This window comes from Topomyia yanbarensis, chromosome 1, assembly GCF_030247195.1.
Source record: "Topomyia yanbarensis strain Yona2022 chromosome 1, ASM3024719v1, whole genome shotgun sequence".
Taxonomy (NCBI): Eukaryota; Metazoa; Arthropoda; class Insecta; order Diptera; family Culicidae; genus Topomyia; species Topomyia yanbarensis.
The window spans coordinates 76032912-76052369 of record NC_080670.1 but is presented as its reverse complement, the minus strand read 5'-3'; the positions used below and the strand labels follow the sequence as shown (position 1 = coordinate 76052369).

At 39.6% G+C, this 19458-nt stretch overlaps 1 protein-coding gene and 1 long non-coding RNA gene across 2 annotated transcripts in view; one reads left to right on the top strand and one right to left on the bottom strand.

The window, feature by feature from the left end:
- Positions 1–19458, bottom strand: part of LOC131696269 (trypsin-1) — a 404432-nt gene that overhangs the window by 197295 nt on the left and 187679 nt on the right. The gene's annotated exons all lie outside the window — the stretch shown is intronic.
- On the top strand, positions 8704–10872 carry LOC131677971 (uncharacterized). The gene is made up of 7 exons (XR_009303506.1): positions 8704–8986; positions 9048–9350; positions 9441–9605; positions 9658–9981; positions 10041–10209; positions 10360–10715; positions 10780–10872. It is a non-coding gene; the product is annotated as an uncharacterized LOC131677971 (long non-coding RNA).

Genomic DNA, 19458 nt, shown 5'->3' with positions numbered 1-19458 from the left:
GCCTTCTGCACGTCACGGTACAGCTGCTGGATTTCTTTGCTCGCCGCACGAAAATTGGTCCCGTTGTCCGACAAGTATTCTGCAACCGGTCCTCGGCGACAAGTAAAGCGCCTGATGGCCATCAAGCACGACTGGGTATTGAGGCTGTGAGCCACCTCTAAGTGAATGGCACGAACGACCAAGCACGTGAAAACGACAATCCACCTTTTTTCCGCGCGCCGTCCGATCGTAACTTCTACCGGCCCCAAATAGTCGACCCCCACGAATGTAAACGGTCGCTGGTATGGTGTGAGCCTTTGGATTGGTAACGCAGCCATTCGAGGTATGCTTGATCGATTCTTGTGGACCTTACACCAAACACAATGTTTCTCCACATTAGCGATGACGGAGCTGAGCTTTGGAATCACGAACCGTTGTTTAATTTCACTCTTTACCGTCTCTCTGAAGGCATGACCACACTTTGCATGAAAATATTGTACCAGTCTTGCCGTCACTGCGTTATCTTTGGGTAATACTATAGGGAATCGCAGATCGAACGGCAAAAACTCGGCATTTGCGGCTCGTCCCTCGAGCCGTAGAACTTCAGAAGAGTCCAACAGTAGCGTCATCTTGTGGAGTGGACTCGATCTCTCCAAGGGTATCCATTGGTCTTGTTCCAATTCCTGATTTTTTCGGAGTTTTTATTTTGTCTCCGAACGCTTCACTTTGAGCCATCCGGAACAGAGCTTCTTCGGCTCTCCGATATTCTCCCTGCTGTAGTCCAACTCTGGTTGCTATTAGCGCTCCCCGGATCAGCTTTTCTTGATTCGCCGTAGGCTCAAGGGTTTCGATAGATTGACCACCGCATTTTCTTCGGCAATTGGAGATGAAACGGTATAGACAAGCTACCGTTCTGATGAGGACATTTCATTTGGAAATTCGACTGGTGTCGATGAAAGGTCCGGTCAGCACTATGTCGTGGAAGAGAAAAACCGCCCGCATTTCTGTCGTCGTGTTTGCTGGAGGTAGGACTTGCTTGTCCTCTGAACCAGGAACTTCCAGGCTCCATACATCCCCACTTGGTCTACGTCATACGTCCCCACTTGGTCAAGCAGTCAGCGATGTTCAGTTTCGACGGAATCCATCTCCAATCTGACAGGTTTGACAAGCTCAGTATTTCCCCGATCCGAAAACTGACGAACTGTTTATACTTTCGTTGATTCGATCGTATCCACGACAGAACTGTCTGCGAGTCACTCCAAATGAAAACTCGATGTATTTCAAGTGAGTGGTTTTGTCGAATCGCCTTTATCATTTGTGCTGCTAGCACCGCGACCTGCAGCTCCAGTCGCGGTATCGTTAGCTGCTTTAGTGGAGCAACTTTTGATCGAGCCATTACTAAAGAACAGCTCACCTCTTGGTTTACGACAATTCGCAGATAACCTACGCAACCAAACGCATTCTCACCAGCGTCACAAAACATGTGCAACTGGATCTGGCCGTAACTGTCTGAGTGAAGATTCCCAACATAAGACCGGGGTACTCGCACTCGTTCTATTTCCGGTAGCATCTCAGTCCACTGTTGCCATTTGGCATTAGAATCATCGTCGATAAACTCATCCCAATCACACCCGGTCCGCCAAAGAGCTTGAACCAACATTTTGCCCAGCACGGTGAATGAAGTAAGCAAACCCAACGGGTCGAAAAGAGACATGACGATGCTCAGGATTTGACGCTTGGTCGGGCGCATTCCGGAACTTATGACTTCGTCCTGAGCCGGAATCGAGAAAGACAGCACATCCCATTTCGTGTCCCAGATGAGACCCAGTACTCGCTCCCGATCGGTGACCTTGTCCTGGTGAAAGTGTATCGTTCGCTCCTGGTTCGGTTCTTTTAATTCCCGTAGAACCTTCTCCGAATTCGATGCCCAACTCCTGATTTCGAACCCGGCCTCCGAGTGGATGAAATGCACCTCTTTGGCACGCTTTACGGCTTCTTCTTCTGAGTCGACACTGTCGTAATAGTCATCGACATAATGGCGTTCCACGATAGCCCTCGCTGCATCTGGAAACTGTCCTGCATACTCCTCGGCATTTAAATTTTTGACAAATTGTGCCGAGCACGGAGAGTTGGTTGACCCGAACGTTGCTACGTCCATTACGTAAACCTCGGGAGGACGAAACAGAAAGCGCTGAGCCTGTTTATCCGCCTCTCGTATGCGCAGCTGGTGGTACATTTCACGCACGTTACCGCCGAAGGCAACACTCTTTTCCCTAAATTTGCATATCACTGCTGGCAGCGAAGTAAGTAGATCGGAACCTTTCAATAAGTTAGAGTTGAGTGATTTCCCATTGACTGCGGCAGCAGCGTCCTACACCAACCGGACTTTATCAGGCTTCTTTGGATGAAGCACCACGTTCAGCGGTAAATACCACACCTTGTTCGTCGCTGTCTCGCCCAACTCTGCTTTTGTTGCCTTGTGGCAGTACCCTTTGCGCTGATACTCCACGATTTGCTGGAAAACGTTTTGCTGTAGTTCCGGATTTCTGGAAAGCCGCCTCTCCAACGCCTTCAAGCGACGCACCGCCATCGGGTAACTGTCTGGAAAGTCAGGAACATTGTTTTTCCAGAGCAGTCCCGTCTCAAATCGATCCCCTACTCGAACGGTTATTTTCTGCATAATATCACGCGCCCGTTTATCTTTGTTGGATTCAGCAAGGGTACATCGATGTAGAGAGCTCTTCCAATGCATATTGTGATCCAAGCATCTCATGCAACTCTTGATTGCTCACGGTATGAGTAATGTGGTGGTTCACGAACGCTTTTGCCGATGACACCGGTTTATCTGGTCCGTACACTATCCAGCCAAGCGCGGATCGGATGGCAATCTGTTCTCCTACTCCACCTACTCGTGACTCCAATGGCGCGAACAAGTGTAAATTGTCCAGGCCAATAATTATTTGCGGTGCATCGGCGTCGTAATCGTTTGCAGACAAGCCTTTCAGATGCTCAAAACGATTCGCCAGGTCTTGAATCTTGATGATCTGTATTGGCAGCATCAAATTCTTTACCGTACGAACACCCTTCAGCTGGTGTTTAGTGTTTGATCCTCTCGGGGAGATCAACAAGTCCAACCGTCGAGATTGGTCCTCATGGCGCTTCACATTCGCCGTCCAGTGAACCACCAATGGTTCTGGAACACCGTCAGCATTCAACTTGTCTGCTCTTGTGCTCTCCAGTAATGTTGCAGATGCGCCTTCGTCCAAGAAAGCGATCAAATTTACAGACGACTTGCCATTATGCAAAGTTATCGGTAATATGCGAAAAACGACTGAACGGTTTGAGCGAAGATGAGTGTTGCATTCGACATCAGCCACCTGAACGAGCTCTTCAGTGCGATGGAGCAATGGATGATGCCCACCTTTGCAATGGTCTATGTTACACCGAACATTGAACGTGCAGCGAGTTCGGCCGTGGTCACACAGGCATAATGCACAGAGCTTATACTTCTCTACTAACTTTAGTCGATCTCGTAGTGTTAGTTTCTCAAAGTCGTCACAAAATCGCACTTTGTGGTCCGTTCTCTTGCAAACGACACACGGCCTGTTTCCCTTGCGAGCCGACGTGGAATGAGCTACGTACGGCTGGACGTTCTGTGCTGAATGGGTGTGCACAAACTCCTTCTTTCCCTTAGGTTTTCCGACCTCTCTCTGCCCCTTTGTTTCTAGGCCACTAAATTCGACTACTTCCGATACTTCTGATACGATTTGGTTGGTAAAATCAGTAAACAGTCTAAGCGGAGTCCCCCTCTTGCCCCGCTTGAAGCGTACCCAGTCCAGTTTATACTCGGATGGTAGCTTGCTAACAAGTTCCTGGACCAGCATCGGATTACTCAGATGATCATGTAGTCCAGCGGCTTCGAGATGATCACATAACTGTTTAACAGTGATCCCGAAGTAGAGGAAACTTTCAAGTCTATCCAGACTTGGTCCTGGAGCTCTACGGACTTTAGCTACCAGCGATTTCAGTAACTTTTCCGGATTGCCGAACAGCTTGCGGAGGTCTTCGATTACCTCGGGGACCGACTCTGGTAGTAATAAGCGACTCTGCACAGCTTCTTTCGCCAGACCCTGAAGGCTGTCCTGGAGTCTCTTCAGGTTGTCTGTATTGGTGAATCCACAAGCTGCTGTAGTAGTTTCATAGCAACTTATGAAGAGCGGTCAAACTTCCGCTTCCCCTTTGAAGATAGGAAGATGTTTTGACACTGCATGTCGCGCGGCTAGCTGTTCCGGAGTGGGTCCTCTAGCTGGCCTTGCTCGCTGAAACTCCGTTCGGTTCTGTCTTCGGCGATTTACAAGATTCCGAAGAACGGTTTCTTCCTCCTCCGTTAATTCTTGCTGCAATATTGAGTCTTGTTCCTCTTCCTCATCTTGCTCCTCGTTTTCTTCGTTGTCCAGCAACAACGACCGTAGAAATGCGTTCCCCTTTTGATTATGGGAAAACTTGCTTTGGTGGGAATTGCCAGTTGAATTCCACCCCGACCCGTTTAGCAATAGCGTTGGTTGCCTACGATCAACTGTGCCCGATTTCCGACCGTACAAATCCCCGGGCACTTGTTTGGGTATTGAGAATTCTAATTTATTTTTATTTACAGCATTTGCTTCGGTTTCCGATGGATTGCATCCGGCCCGTCGCAGGTCCTTTGGATAAGCCCCTCGTGGATCCGTTGGAATGGACTCCATCCACATCCGCACCTTGTCGGAAGTTCCTTCTCTTTCGATAGCGCCTTCTTCTTGGTCGCCTTCGGACAGGGAAAATAGCTCTTCACGAGCTCGCTGAAAGTTAACTCGGAGTTTTTTTTGTTGCTCCAAGAACTCCTGTTCGTCAGCTAATTGCTGCTCCATCAGTTTCTTCTCCTTCGCCAGCATTTCCTTTCGCTGTGCCTTTCGCTTTTCTAAAATTAAACGCTCCATTTCGAGTCGCTTTTCATGGATGATTTTCTTCTCTTCTAACTCTGATTCCAGAGCTTTCTGCTGCAACTCCATCTGTTGGAGGGAAATTTCCAAATTCGCGCCTCTACCGGATTCTGAGCCACCATCGCTCTTTGTGCCGATCTTCTTCGTCGGCCCCTTCTTACTGGGCGCCTTCTTGTCGGTACGAATCGGTACTTGCAGCAGGGTGCTGCATTTCGAACAGTTCCACAACGCATCCTTCACCGCTTCGGTCACACCGGCACAGCGAAAATGGACCCACGAGTCGCAGCGGTCGCACTGGACCATATCGTCAGTGGAATCATCATCGTCGCAGCTTCGACCAACAGCTTCCGCTGATGCCTTCTCATCAGCCATATTTGAGGTTAGATCCGAAAATTCCTCAAAATTTCTTAAAGTTTGTTCGGATCTGAGGATTAACAATCCTTAGAGCAGCCTTTTTTAGTTGGCAGCTTAAAGCTGAAATGTTTTATTTCAATTAGTTTTAGTTTCATTATTTCAATTTATCTTACAAATTTTGTTTCTCCTTTTGTTCCCTCAAGGGGCTGTTACAACCGGTCCGCAAATCGCTCTGGCCGGGTTTCTGATGATCGACTGTTGGAAATTTGTCTGATATATGGCTATCTATTTAGTAAATACAAATTTGTTCTGTACTGACCTCATATAACTATCTGTTAGCGATCCGAAAGCCAACGCACACCACGTGGAACAGTTCCGGAAAATCTATCGCCTGTATATTGTTCTCATATTAGCTTAAGTAAATATATTGCATGTTTAGGTTAACTTACGTTTTAATAAGTAGTTATAAGTTTTAATTTGCACTTCCTACACCGATCTTTTTAGTAATTTTATTTAGGTTAAGAAGAGAAAACTTTAGATTTAGATTTAGTTTGATAAGATTGTAATTTAGATTTCTATACTTCGAATGACAGTTTAATCTCTTCCTCCTTCTTCGTACACTGTTAACTGCCTGTACGTATTGCCGTGTATAAATGTACCCAATAATCCTACAAACCAGGGGGGTGACTACCACAACAACTTATTAATATTCTATGTGCTCTATCAAAAGTATTCGAGAAAATCATCCAACTACAAATGTCTTCTTATATACAAGAAAACCAATTACTCACAGTGTACCAAGCAGGATTTCGAAAGGGCCAAAGCTGCAAAACCGCAGTGCTGCGCGTACATGACGACCTAGTTTCTGTACTGGATAAAAGAGTAGTTGGTATTTTGCTGTTCCTGAATTTCACCAAAGCATTCGATACAGTACCTCATCGAGAACTCTGCAATAAACTAATAACGCAATTTGATTTTTCGACGCAAGCAGTTGACCTGATTGAATCCTATCTACAGGGAAGGACGCAGACTGTCGTGTGTAATAATAAATACTCAAGAAGTGCCGCTGTGATGTCAGGAGTACCACAAGGATCGGTGCTTGGGCCACTGCTTTTCTGTTGTTTCATTAATGATCTGCCTACCGTGCTCAATTATATGCAGATGACGTTCAACTTGACGTTGCTAGAATTGGACAATGCACTAGTGAGCTAGCCCGCATGATGAACGAAGACCTTGATAGAGTAGCTAAATGGTGTCGACCAAATGATCTACTGATTAATCACAGCAAACGCAAAGGTCTGTTTGTTTCGAACCGGGGTCGTTATGCAGCTAACTGAGACCTAGTACTTCAAATGGATGGACAAACGATTGAATGGACTGGTCGCACCAGCAACCTAGGATATATCTTCCAAACGGATCTTCGCTGGGACGCTTTAATAGCCCAGCAGTGTGGTAAAATATATGGCGGACTACGAACCTTGTACTGCACAACTTCTTCAGCGCCAACGGCCACTAACTTAAAACTTTTTAAAGCGCTTATTTTGCCACACTTTCTATTTGGTGATGTTCTTCACGTTCATCCCAGCGCTTCTGCAAATATTCGTCTACATACTGCACTTAACTCATGTGTGCGATATGTATACGGACTCAGTCGCTACGACTCAGTGAGTCATCTGCAAACACACTTAGTAGGATGCTCACTGTCTACACTTTACGCGCACCGCTCTTGCGTATTTATAAGGAAGATCCTGGCAACGAAATCCCCATCTACGCTGTACTGTAAATTAGCACAGTCACAACGTCAACGCAGGCAGAATTTAGTGCTTCCGAACAACAGGACATCAATTTATGGAAACTCATTTTTTGTCAGAGGTGTGGTAAACTGGAACATGCTGTCGGCCGATGTAGTGTTTAACAACGGAAACAATTTTTAAGAGGGACTGTTTGAATTTCTGGAACAATTAAATAGTTAGATAACACTAGTTTACAAGAAAAATTAAACTTCAAGGAAATGTATTTTTAGACTAATTTTGGGGCGCTGAACACGAAAACAATATTCATTTTTTGTTCAAAGAAGCGATTTTGTGATTTTCTCAAAAAACTCGTTTTTGAGCACATTTTGTAGATTTTAGTCAATATTTCGTGTCAAAATCATTCAATTAATTTAGTCAATATGCAGGTTGAAAGGTGTCGAGATGCCTTTTCCAAAAACATATAATATGTGTCGATCATATGTAAAAATTTAAGTGCTGCAAGCGACCAAAGTTTAAAAAAAGTGCATTTTTGACAATTTTTAAAAGTTACTCATTTTTAAATGATTTTTTTTACCGAAAAACAATTTTTTTCGGACCTTTTAGAATCTAAGATGACAAATAATATGTTTACGTTAATTTTAAGCCTAATATCACTTATATCGGATGGAAAATGTTGATGCTATGGCACATTGAGCGAAATGGAAATTTTATGATTTTAGCGGACCCTGCGGCGGTTTAGAGGGTGTAGCACAGGTCTCATAAGCCAGTCGTCAAATATTGGAGTCCCTATCGGGAAGGAGTCTCAGTGGGATCGTAGCACTAGCAACGTAATATTCTGTGAACTGAGAATCTGCTGTGAAGCCTGTTGAAGCAGAATAACATAGTTCCAGTAGCCTACCGCTAGCCGGCATCTGTTTTAATCTGGCTATTCGCCGTTTCGTTTACTGGGTATGAACTCCAAGAGTTCATTCCAATTTGTCAAAAACATTGTTTTGACGTAGATGAACCCCAAAACAGTGTTGCAGAATATACCGATTTATCGATATTTAAACCGATTTTTAATTTCAATACCAATAATGTTACTAAAAATACCGATTTCTTTTTTCTTACCAAAAAATCACGATTTTCATATAATAAGATCAATATTATTACGTATGGGCCTTTTTAGAAAATGTCTTCACCTTTCCACATCAAATCATCCGGAAATTGATTCAGCAATCTGCCAGGTTACCAAATACAAATATGTTAATACGAAATGCTCTGACGATTTTTTGAGGACACATTTTATGACCCAGGTACACCCATAAAGGTACACTGTCAGAGTGACAGCATACTTTGATGAAATTGTGCTAAAACTGGCTGCACTGATAGATTTGTTTTTGATTGTTTGACACTTCTAAATATTTTAGTTTTCTACAGAAAAAATCTCAGAAAATTAACGACTGATTTTTGTCGACGTCGGGCACCAGTTACAGTTTGAAATTATATCTCACCTCGGATGAACGCGCCCGTTATGTGTTACCCCGCAACAGCTGACTTAACTGATTGTTCAAATCCTCGGATTTATCCTGCTCGCTGTCGTTCATGTTTTTATTACTTTCCCCTAGTTCTACACAATCATTAGCCATTGGAACGGTTCGTGATTTTAGGGAATAGTAAACGTTATGAAAAAATCCATTGTATAATATAATTATAGTGTATAGTTCATGAATCCGAAGTGGTTCAAAAGGATGTCGCTGTACAGATTCAGAGCGGCCGCTTCCAGCTCAGCAAAAGTGAAAGCCACTTGACGGTTAAATTCGTAGTGTGTCCGCTGATAGCGCTCGGGGACAGAAAAATCTCATAGGTCAGAGTCGCTTCCGACTTCGTTACCGTCAACATTAAACACAACAGCAAGATACTTGGAAAGGACTTTCTCGTTCGGTAAGTTTTTACCATAAGCTTCCCCCTGCAACATTCTTTTTCATGTCTTGTTGATTTACAGAACAAACATAATGGAAGCGTATTCTACACGCACATATTCACTCGGGCCAACCGTGTGACTCATTTGGAAAAAGGACCCATCGTCGGTTTCATGGCAGCGAAGTGAGCAGACAAAAAAGGCATCGTTTTTTTCCACATGATCGTTCTGAGCAAAATTCTGCGATTTGCCAGGCATAAACCACCGATGAGACAGTACCCGTTCGGATTCAGGACGTTTTCCCATACATTGTACCCGGTCGAAGCGATGACAAGCGATGCAGATAACTGGATCAAAAAGGCGGAGGTTCTGGGAATTTCTGCACTCGTAAGTGTTCTTTTTGTCATAACCACCTAAACTATTTTTGGAACCATCATTGTTCCATGGGATTTAAATTTTCCTTTTCTATAAAAATAGGTTAGCGATCTGAGTATGACCAAGGACAAGGAATCAGAACCGGCGACTGACAGTCCAGAGAAAGAGAATGCGGAAAAACCTTCTAGTCCATAGCTCCTGAAGAAAAACGAGCTGAAGCGAATATGGAGAAACAGCTTCCTCCACGGAAAATGCAGAGGCATGCAAGTAAGTCGAAATATTTAGTGTCAGCTTTAAAATTACCCGATTAATCTTTTAGCGCGGCGGATGCAAGTTTGCTAATTGAAATTATTCGCAAAGATCTAGTAGAATTAAAACTGGAGGTGCTGCGAAACGATCCTTTTGCGACGCTATACTCGGTTAAAACTATCGACGCTTTGCACTTGATGCCGGAACTGCCCACCCCGAGAGCAGATGAGCGCTGGGGAATGTTTTCAGCCACCTGGAGGAGGAAGTTCAGCGCGGAAGAAATGTTACCAGACTTCGCCGATCTGGTAGCTGGACTTTTTTTGATGATCTCATAGAGATTGGGTGTGCAGATGGGCGTTTAAAGTTCTGGGAGGGAACGACTGGTAACTTTTAGGTAAATTGTTTGGAGTCATTTGTTTTTTATTACAACTATTGACGGACGTTTCATTGCAGGATATATATGAAGCTGAAAACAACCACAACAATGGGGTAACTAACATAAACCTCGCCGGTGACAAAGTGATAGTCGCACGGTTGAGTGAACGAATCGATTTTCTGAGACTGGAAACGTACACGTAAGGTTTTCAGATCGATTGGGGATTTACGTCTGCATATGGGCGAAGTAAGTTCTATGTTTCAAGCAATTTTTTAAGCTCACCTAGGGCGCAGACAGATTTTACTTGTTCTTTTAAAATACTGTATATTCTAAGTCATTTAATTTTCAGTCTGTAATGAGTATGTCATCAAGTGCCTTAATTCTTTTTCTTTTTAGCCCACGTACGCAGCGGTTCAGCAGGAAGCATTAGTTTATTTCAGCAACTCGCCGGCTCAAATCCGTCCACAGCGTTGCCAGCTCAACATCACGCATCCGAGGAGGAGCTTCGATGTATCCTGGAGTTTCACCAGCAGGGTCACCGGTGACATGTTTGGAAGTGGCGGGCGGTACAGTCATTACTGGCAGCCAGGGCCACACTGTTAACGTGTTCCGGCTTGATAGCCACCTATTGCAGTTCACCCTAAACGGCCATTGCGGTCCTATCACATGTATTTTCATAGACCAGTGGCAGGCCGAGATGGGCGCATCTGGTTGCCAGGATGGTGTGCTATGTGTGTGGGACTTGATACGGGGTATGTCAGCCAAATTTACGGTATGGCCTAAATCTACATAATTAAATTGATTGGTTATTTATAGGTGCCTGTATGTACAAAATTGAAGCCCATGACGACATGACGTCGCACTTGCCTGTTCCCCGAGTTACGCAATATCGCTCGGACTGAACGAACGAACACGGTTTTGGGATAGATTTCAGGGCTAGCCGCTCAACACCATGACCGTCAGTCATGCATATTCATCGCTTGTGATGCAGACGCTTCTGAACGAAGCCATTGCTAGCACGAGTTTTTGATTTGGAAGGATAGTTGCTGAGGACCATTCTCACAATAGTATAAAAGTTCTAACCTCAAAAACAGACAATAAAATGTATTTCTTTCAGAGTTTATAATATCCATTACATGATCAAATGCGCTGATGGGTTAGGCTTTGGATTCGGCTATATTCCATCGTCATTGAAGCTAGATCATAGAATCATGTTAATTTGACGGACTGCAAGTGTTATTAGTAGCACAAACAGCTAGCAGCCCAGCTAGTATTGTTCTTTCTGCTTGCAACCAACCTGGTTATATTGATGTCAATGCTAAATTCGCTGTTGCAGCTGTATGGTCGCTATACTGTTCCATGTGTTATGGGATTCGCTATTAACATGGGACAGTTATGCTTAGAGCACCAGATTCTAAAAGCGACCGATTTTGGCCAATCACTGGAGACAAAATCACGCGTAACAATTAATAATAAATTAAATTGTTGCTGAGTAATTTTTGTTGTACATGAATAAAACATACCGATTGTCTCGTTACCTATGCTGCCGTGATCCGCATAACAGTCCCATTTGGGTTTCCTATGCAGATGGGACAGTTATGCGTATCACGGCAGTATGGCTAAATAACCATTAGAAAGGTTATGAGCTTATGTTATCGCATTTTATAATCATTTATACTACGTAACAATTAATAATAAGTTACATTATTGCTGAGTATTTTTTGTTGTACATGAATAAAACATACCGATTTCCTCGTTACCTATGGCTAAATAACCATTAAAAAGGTTATGAGTTTATTGTTGTCGCATTTATAATTATTTATACTACTTTCAAGTGATCGATTTTAAAGATACGACTCGCACTTTAAGCACCCCTTCACCGCGCCATCAAAATAAAAATAAGTCATACTCCTAATGAACTAATATTTATTAAAATATTTACTAAATAAAAACATAGACCTGATAGTTCGTTTGCAAAAAAACACCGAAGCACAGTGAGTTGGTGTTAATGCTCTATCTGTGATCCTATAGTGCTGCAGGATTTGGCCAACATTTATACTATTTTTATTCAATCAACTTTAAGGAAAATGTATCACGTGAACGCTATATATATGGACTTCTATACTTGGTAATTGTTCCGAATCACACTCGACCTGGCCTTGGGTACAAGATATTTGCTTGATTTCCCACGAGCATGGTTCTGCCGGAGTGTTTGCCTCACCCGATACCGGGGCAGCCTGTCCTAGCGAGGCTGCCTCTTGTGAATCGGAACCGCTGAACATTCCGATGAGGGCATGTCCAACGGTGTTACCGACGAAGCCGATCGCTACACTACCAGCAGTAGCTGCGATTTGAGCAATTAATCCAAAGGCCTGGTTGGGAGCTACCATTGGTGCAGCGACAGCCGAGTGTGACGCAGGCTGGACCATCGGCTAACTCGATTCCGGCGAGGTGGAGCGGCTGCAACTGGTGCGGACCAATATTGCGATGTATATAATTTCAAGGATTACTAGAGATTACCAATTACCAGAGATCATCAAAATGTTTTGTGGCTAATGTTGTAATTCAGCAAAAAAACAAAACAAGTTAAATTGATCGCAACAAATAAAATCGCTTTCTTCAACGAATCGTGGACAAGAAAAATCTAAATGCCAAATTTAATGGAACATTGCCTAATGACGTCAAATAAAAATGAAAGCCTAGCGAGCTTGTTAATACAAGATATTCGTAAACCAAATCAAGTTTCTCATACTGTAGTCGAAAAAAAAAATTCTAAGCCTATGTAAACAAGCTCTGCGAAATGTCAAAAAAGTGAGGTTAAACATTTTCATCCAATGCATCCAATGTTCTACAGCGAGAGGTTCATTTTAGTTTGTTTACATTGCTAATGAATTTTGTACTGCGATTCACCACTTCATTTACCGCGTTGCCAAGAACTTAAGTGAAAATATTCAAAACAGTGCTACCCAAACGCACATTTTAAGTCCCACCATTCTTGCTGAGGTGAAAAAAATATTCAACATTCTTGCAAATTTCAAATTTTAAAAAATCATTAAAAAATCATGATAGCTCCTAAAAATCTCATTTTTACGGAAATGTTCTTATAATTGTGTAATCTTTCGATTAAAAATAAGAAAAACAGGTGTTAGGTCTGACGAGAAAGGTCTATTGTCCCATGTTGCAAAACTGGCAACTGAGAAAAACGCGATTGAAGATGAAAATTGTATTAGCCATCTGGATGGATACGGTGTAACAAATAAAGCTTTATTGTCCAAAATTACGTTCATGGCAATCGTTTTCATTATAATCAGTCCAGTTTTTTATTATAGAGATTCAATTAACGTTATTTTTTAAGAAAAATGTTAAGTGGGACTGTTATGCCGAGAAATTGAGCGGAAACCGGAAAGTTCTACGCATATCAGTCCCATAACGATCTATGTAAATGATGCTCATAACTCATTTTTTTACAAAAGTGTATGTCGTGAGTTTTTCTGTTACTCGGGAGATTTGTTGCTTTATCAAAATTGGACATAGGGTAAAGTACCTATTTTTACACTATTTAGAAGGGTACCTCACAAGATCATTAATTACTCTGCCTACACTCGATGGAGTGCATTAATTTGGCATTCACAACCTTGCTTCGTTCTTAAGAACCAATCTAATAACACATATGGCCTAAAAACGATGAAATGCTAGTGTTTGATCGCAACTAAAGTTCCAATCGAGTGCTCCAATTGTCGCCCTACCATTTGATCCAGTTTGTTGAACAAAGATAGCAAACGCTGCACTAACCAATGGCTTCAAATGGGTAGCGTGATAATAGAAACATTGCGAAAATAGGCTCATTATCCTAGATGCGTTCGCCATGTTATGCAAGCGACGATAGTAATGAAGAGCTTTACAGGATTGTTCTCACTGCTGTAATTAATATTGCCACTGCCATTTTTAATGATCCTGTATTTTTCCATCAATTTTTTCAGTGCCCGACATCTAGCGTAATGTACTTCTTAACTAAACGCTACGTAATTATTTTTTTATTGCGCACTTTTTTGGGATTTTTGTTAGTGGGACAATTATGCGTAGAATATCAACAATGGGACAAACAGACTTGGTATTTTTTCACGAAGTCTTCGAACAAACTTTATGATTTGGATGTGTTTTCTGAAAATATACATCAGTCCTTTGGTTAAAAAAAAGTGAAAATGACCAAAAAGCAACATGGGACAATTATGCGTAGAACGGCAGCACAGACAAAACAAAACTTTTCCAACGATATTTCTACATTTAAAAAGAGCACTTAGTTGTACAATGAAATATCCAAAATAATTCAAATGCCGCAGGATGGATGGATGCAAGCTCGAGAAGACAGTACCCAACACAAACAATAACTATCAAGTATAGAAGATTATTTCAGACGAAAGTATGATTGTGCGAAAAATAAAAAGTTACAATTTTCACTCAGTGCTTCATACCATCTACATTTTTCATCTGACTTTTGTGACCATTGGATTAAAATTTATACAAAAAGATTGTTTATCTCATTAGATTCTAAAAGAATATTCTTCTGTCCTTGATTTATTATAAAAAAATTACTAGAAATATGCACTTTTTAAAAAAAGGTCGAACATTAGACTTTTTTTTTACTTTGGTCGATTGTAATCATAATAAATGTACATTTCTCGACAAACATACGATTACGGCTTAAAAGCCAATTGTCAAAATTCTCTTTGAAAGGAAATTCCGGACAAACCGTTACTGGCTAAACGCAGTTCATAGCAGTTAATGCAAGAGAAAACTTTTTTCTTTTGTTTACTATCAACATCTGTGATTGGCGGGTAACAGTTTGTCTGAAATTTCCTTCCAAAGAGAATTTTGACAGTTGGTTTTTAAGCCGTAATCATATGTTTGTCGAGATTTGATCTACGCATATTATACATTTTCGGAAAGGGCACATCAATACCTTTCAAACTGTTTCGATCGGATCCTATTTGAACAAGATATTGACAAATAACTAAAATAGTGCCCAAAAACACCTTTTCAAAGAAATCTTGAAAATGCTTCTTTGAAAAAAAAATGGACTTGGTTTTCGTATTCAGCGATCCAAAATGAACTGAGGAAACACCTTTCTTCTTAGCTTATCGCGATTACCTTAAAATTGTTAAAATCTGTCACATTAGATTCTGAAAATATGAAAAATTATTTTTCTGTGATAAAAAATAGAGCAAAAACAAAAAAGCGGGAGCAAAAGAAAAACTTTTTTTTTAAACTCGAACTTCTTTGAAAAAGAAATAGAGTATTATTTTCGTATTCAGCGACCCAAAATTGATCTAGAAAACACATTTTCTCGTAATTTCAATTTTCTTGTAACCTAGTGTAATCTTATTTAAGACCAAAAGAGATATGTGAAAAACAGAGCAATTTTCACTCGGTGCCTAATAACATTACCAGGTTTTGTCGGATTTTCGTGATCTTAAGCTTAAAATTCACGTGAAAAGTTTGCCTGTCACATAAGATTTTAAAAGATTTTTTTTGCGTATTTATTTTTCTATGAAAAATCAACTAAAAATTAGTAATTTTACCAAACACTACTTTTTTTGACTTTGATTGCTCTTAACCCTAATTTGTTGATATTTTATCCTAACGTATTATACATTTTTGGAATGGGTACATCAATAGCTTTCGTTTGTGTTAATCGGAAGATTTGTTCCTGAGATATTGACCAAAAACTGCAAAAAGTGCTCAAGAACACCTTTTTTTTAAAAAATCACAAAAACGGTTCTTTGAAAAAAAAAATGGATATGATTTTCGTGCTCAGCGACCCAAAATTGACTTAGAAAAGACCTTTTTCTTACTTATTCCGGAAGTAGTGTTTTAAAAGGCGTGTGCCTTAAGCTACTGGACAATAAAAAAACAAACAAACAATTCGGTAGTACAATTATTAAAAATGGCGGAAATAATGGATTTTATGAAAGTAGCAATTATCTGATCCATGATTGGTCGGTACAATTCGCTCAAAAAGCAAGCGTTGTTCATCGAATGAACTGCGACGCATATAAAAAGGGAACACAAGAAAAGTTAGTTTGTGTTCTGACGTTGTAAGCGTAGCAGCTGTTGCGTTTCATGTCAGCTCACATTCTTTGATGGTAGGTGATAGATACCATGACTGCCACCAGGCGCTGATAGCATTTCATTCTAATCATGAAATGACGTGCCAGTTTCAAGCATAAACGGAAGATACAATGATGACACACCACATAAAAAGCAGAAAGCTCTTTTTTCAGAGATGAATAAATGGATTGGCGATGGGGTGGTTTAGTGCGAGAACCGCGCTCTCTTGTTCTTTAAATTATATGTGGCGTCAGGTGCGTGTACAGATAAATTCACCACGGCGCGCGTTTCCGAGTGCACCGTGGTGAATTTATCTGTGTGTTTCCTCTGGCAAGCCGTAGTGCGTACTGGTTGTTTCGTTGTGTAAAGGAGATGGTGTTGGCTTATAGTTAGCACAACAGTTACATAATCGATCAACACTCATCATCGAGGGCAGACAAATAAACATTTGTTTATTAAATGCAGCCGTGACCAAACGTCGTCAGCAGCCGTCCATATCAGCATAAATTATGAAGGAAACGATAACCATAAAACCACCGCAGACACAACATCCGTTGCAGCCAGTACGTGAGAACACCACCCACGCTTCAGGACAAAGAACTGTTTATCTTAAAGTGTTTAGTATAAAAGCTAGCCCTAAGACCCTTTGTAATCAGTATCATTTTAGTAGTGAATAAACGCAGAGCATAGCTCTGAAGAAAATTATATTTTTTTCGGTTTCTCCTTAAGAGAAATCATAACTTTATTGGATGCTGATATTATGATTTTTTGTTGGTGATTTGATACGAGTTTCTTCGGAAAGTTTATTTACGAGATTATAGAGCCTTTTTAGACTACCAGGGGAAACTTAAAATACTCGGTCCTCGGAGCAAATGGAGAAAAAGTTTTACGTATCATCATGCTATAAACACATTTTCCATAAATCAGATTAATTGAATCCACATTAAGCCCGGCTTATTTGATGTGCGGCTAAATGACGCAATGTGCATTTTACTTATTTTGTTTGCGAATATCGCGGCTACACAAGTGAAAAGCTCCATTATTGTGAAAACTTCACTCTAAGATACCTGATTGGTTAAGGTTCGAGCATATTATTATTTATGAAAACATGGGGTAAAACGCGCCTCCTAAGGAAATATGATCATAGTTTAGCTATAGAAAATTAATTGGGAGAATTTAATAAATATCATTCAACCAACATTTCCCCCTGTAATCGCAATCATAACGCTTTGAAAAATGTTCAAAATTTTAATAATTCACAACAACAACGGGACAAAAAGCTTGTTGGACTAACACGTAATTTTGTTTTTTTTTTGTCAAGATTTCACAAAAGTGTAGCTTTAAATCGTCTTAGGTTATGCAATTATTAGGTTTTCAAAACAATTGTTCTTTTTTAGATTAGAAAGATGGGTAGGTAATGTCAACGACATTACCGAAATGAAGTAGCATACATTTTAAGTTGTTAATACGAATGCTGCAATTTTTACTAATTTCTGAAAATTTTAATAAAAACCGATTTAATCCACCTAGCAGTGAGATGAGACATTTCTTACACATTTCACTATTGGATTAGTTTGCAGAACTCACGAGAAGTAGGCACCCAATTAGAGGTGGGATGAAAACAGTTTCTAGTCTTGCACGAATAAAATCTCGAATAAACTGAATAAATTATACAAATCAACAAAACGACCGAAATAAAAAAGTAAAGCAAAAAATGAAACAATAGGTTTTTAAATTCATAAAATGAGTAGAAAAAGTAATGGAAATCATTATAATTTTGATCCAAATACACGAATCAAATTAGATTAGGTTATTATATAAAAATTAAGATTATATTTAGAAATAGTTATAAGATTAATAGAATAAATTGACTCATACTAACAAATTGAATGAAATAAAACGAATGACTGAACATGAAATGCATAAAATTAAAGATATGAATAAAATGAATCGGATAAATCAGATAAATCAAATGAATCAAATGAATCAAATGAATTAAATCAATCAAATAAATCAAATGAATCAAATGATTCAAATGATTCAAATGATTCAAATGATTCAAATGATTCAAATGAATCAAATGAATTAAATCAATCAAATAAATCAAATAAATCAAATGAATCAAATGAATCAAATGAATCAAATGAATCAAATGAATCAAATGAATCAAATGAATCAAATGAATCAAATGAATCAAATGAATCAAATGAATCAAATGAATCAAATGAATCAAATGAATCAAATAAATCAAATGAATCAAATGAATCAAATGATTCAAATGATTCAAATGATTCAAATGATTCAAATGAATCAAATGAATTAAATCAATCAAATAAATCAAACGAATCAAATGAATCACATAAATCAAATGAACTAAATGAATCAAATTGATTTAATTCATCCAGTGAATACATGATGAATGAATTAATGAAATGGATCAAATGAATAAAAAGAATGGATGAACAAAACGAATAAAGTAAAAAATAAATGAAATGCATAAATAAAACAAACGAATCAAATAAACAAAATGAGCTGAAGTGATAAAATGAATCAAAAGAAGAAAATGAGCAGAATTAAATGCATTGATTAAAATGAAAAATTGAACAACAGTAAAAGGTTATAAATTAATATAAAGAAATAAATTGAATCAAATAAATTATTTGGATGAAATGATTAAAACTGAAAAAGTAGTCAGATTATTAAAATGAAGAAACTGAACAAAATGAATAAACTGGAAAAAATTAATAAAATACATACAATGAAAGCAATGAATAAAATAAGTTAAATGAATGATATGAGTAAAATGCACAAAAAGAGTAAACGGATCAGAGTGAATCCAAAGAATGAAACGAATAAAATAAGTAAAATGAACGCAGATGAACAAAATGAATAAAAAGATGCGGAATGAAATAATTAATTAAAATTAAATGGTCATATATTTGAAGCCAAACACATTTTTGAATAAAGAAAATGAATAAACCGGATTGTACGAATTTGAAAACCATTGCATCAGAAAGTTTTGAAATGTTCTTGAAAATCCCATCTTCTGAGAAAAGGCTAATAAATATGCAATGGACTTTCTAGGGCTTCCATCTTTTTGTTTTCATGCTTCTTTACTTGACGAATTCAAAGTTTACTTTTTGGTCACATATTCCCGAAAAAAGATTTATGTGCAGAACTGAATTTACTGGTCCAGTATTTTAACGCGCAATTGAATATAGTAAAGTGAGACAAGGTCACATGTGCTTTCAAGCCCCTTGAACAGAGAACGATAGAGGGAGAATGCGATTCGTGAATGAGACAGGTAGATATTTCAAAGTTTTTATTTGCATTGAAGTAAATAGTGTGAAATGTCTAGGCTATGTCGATTGCATAAAAGCGTGTTTG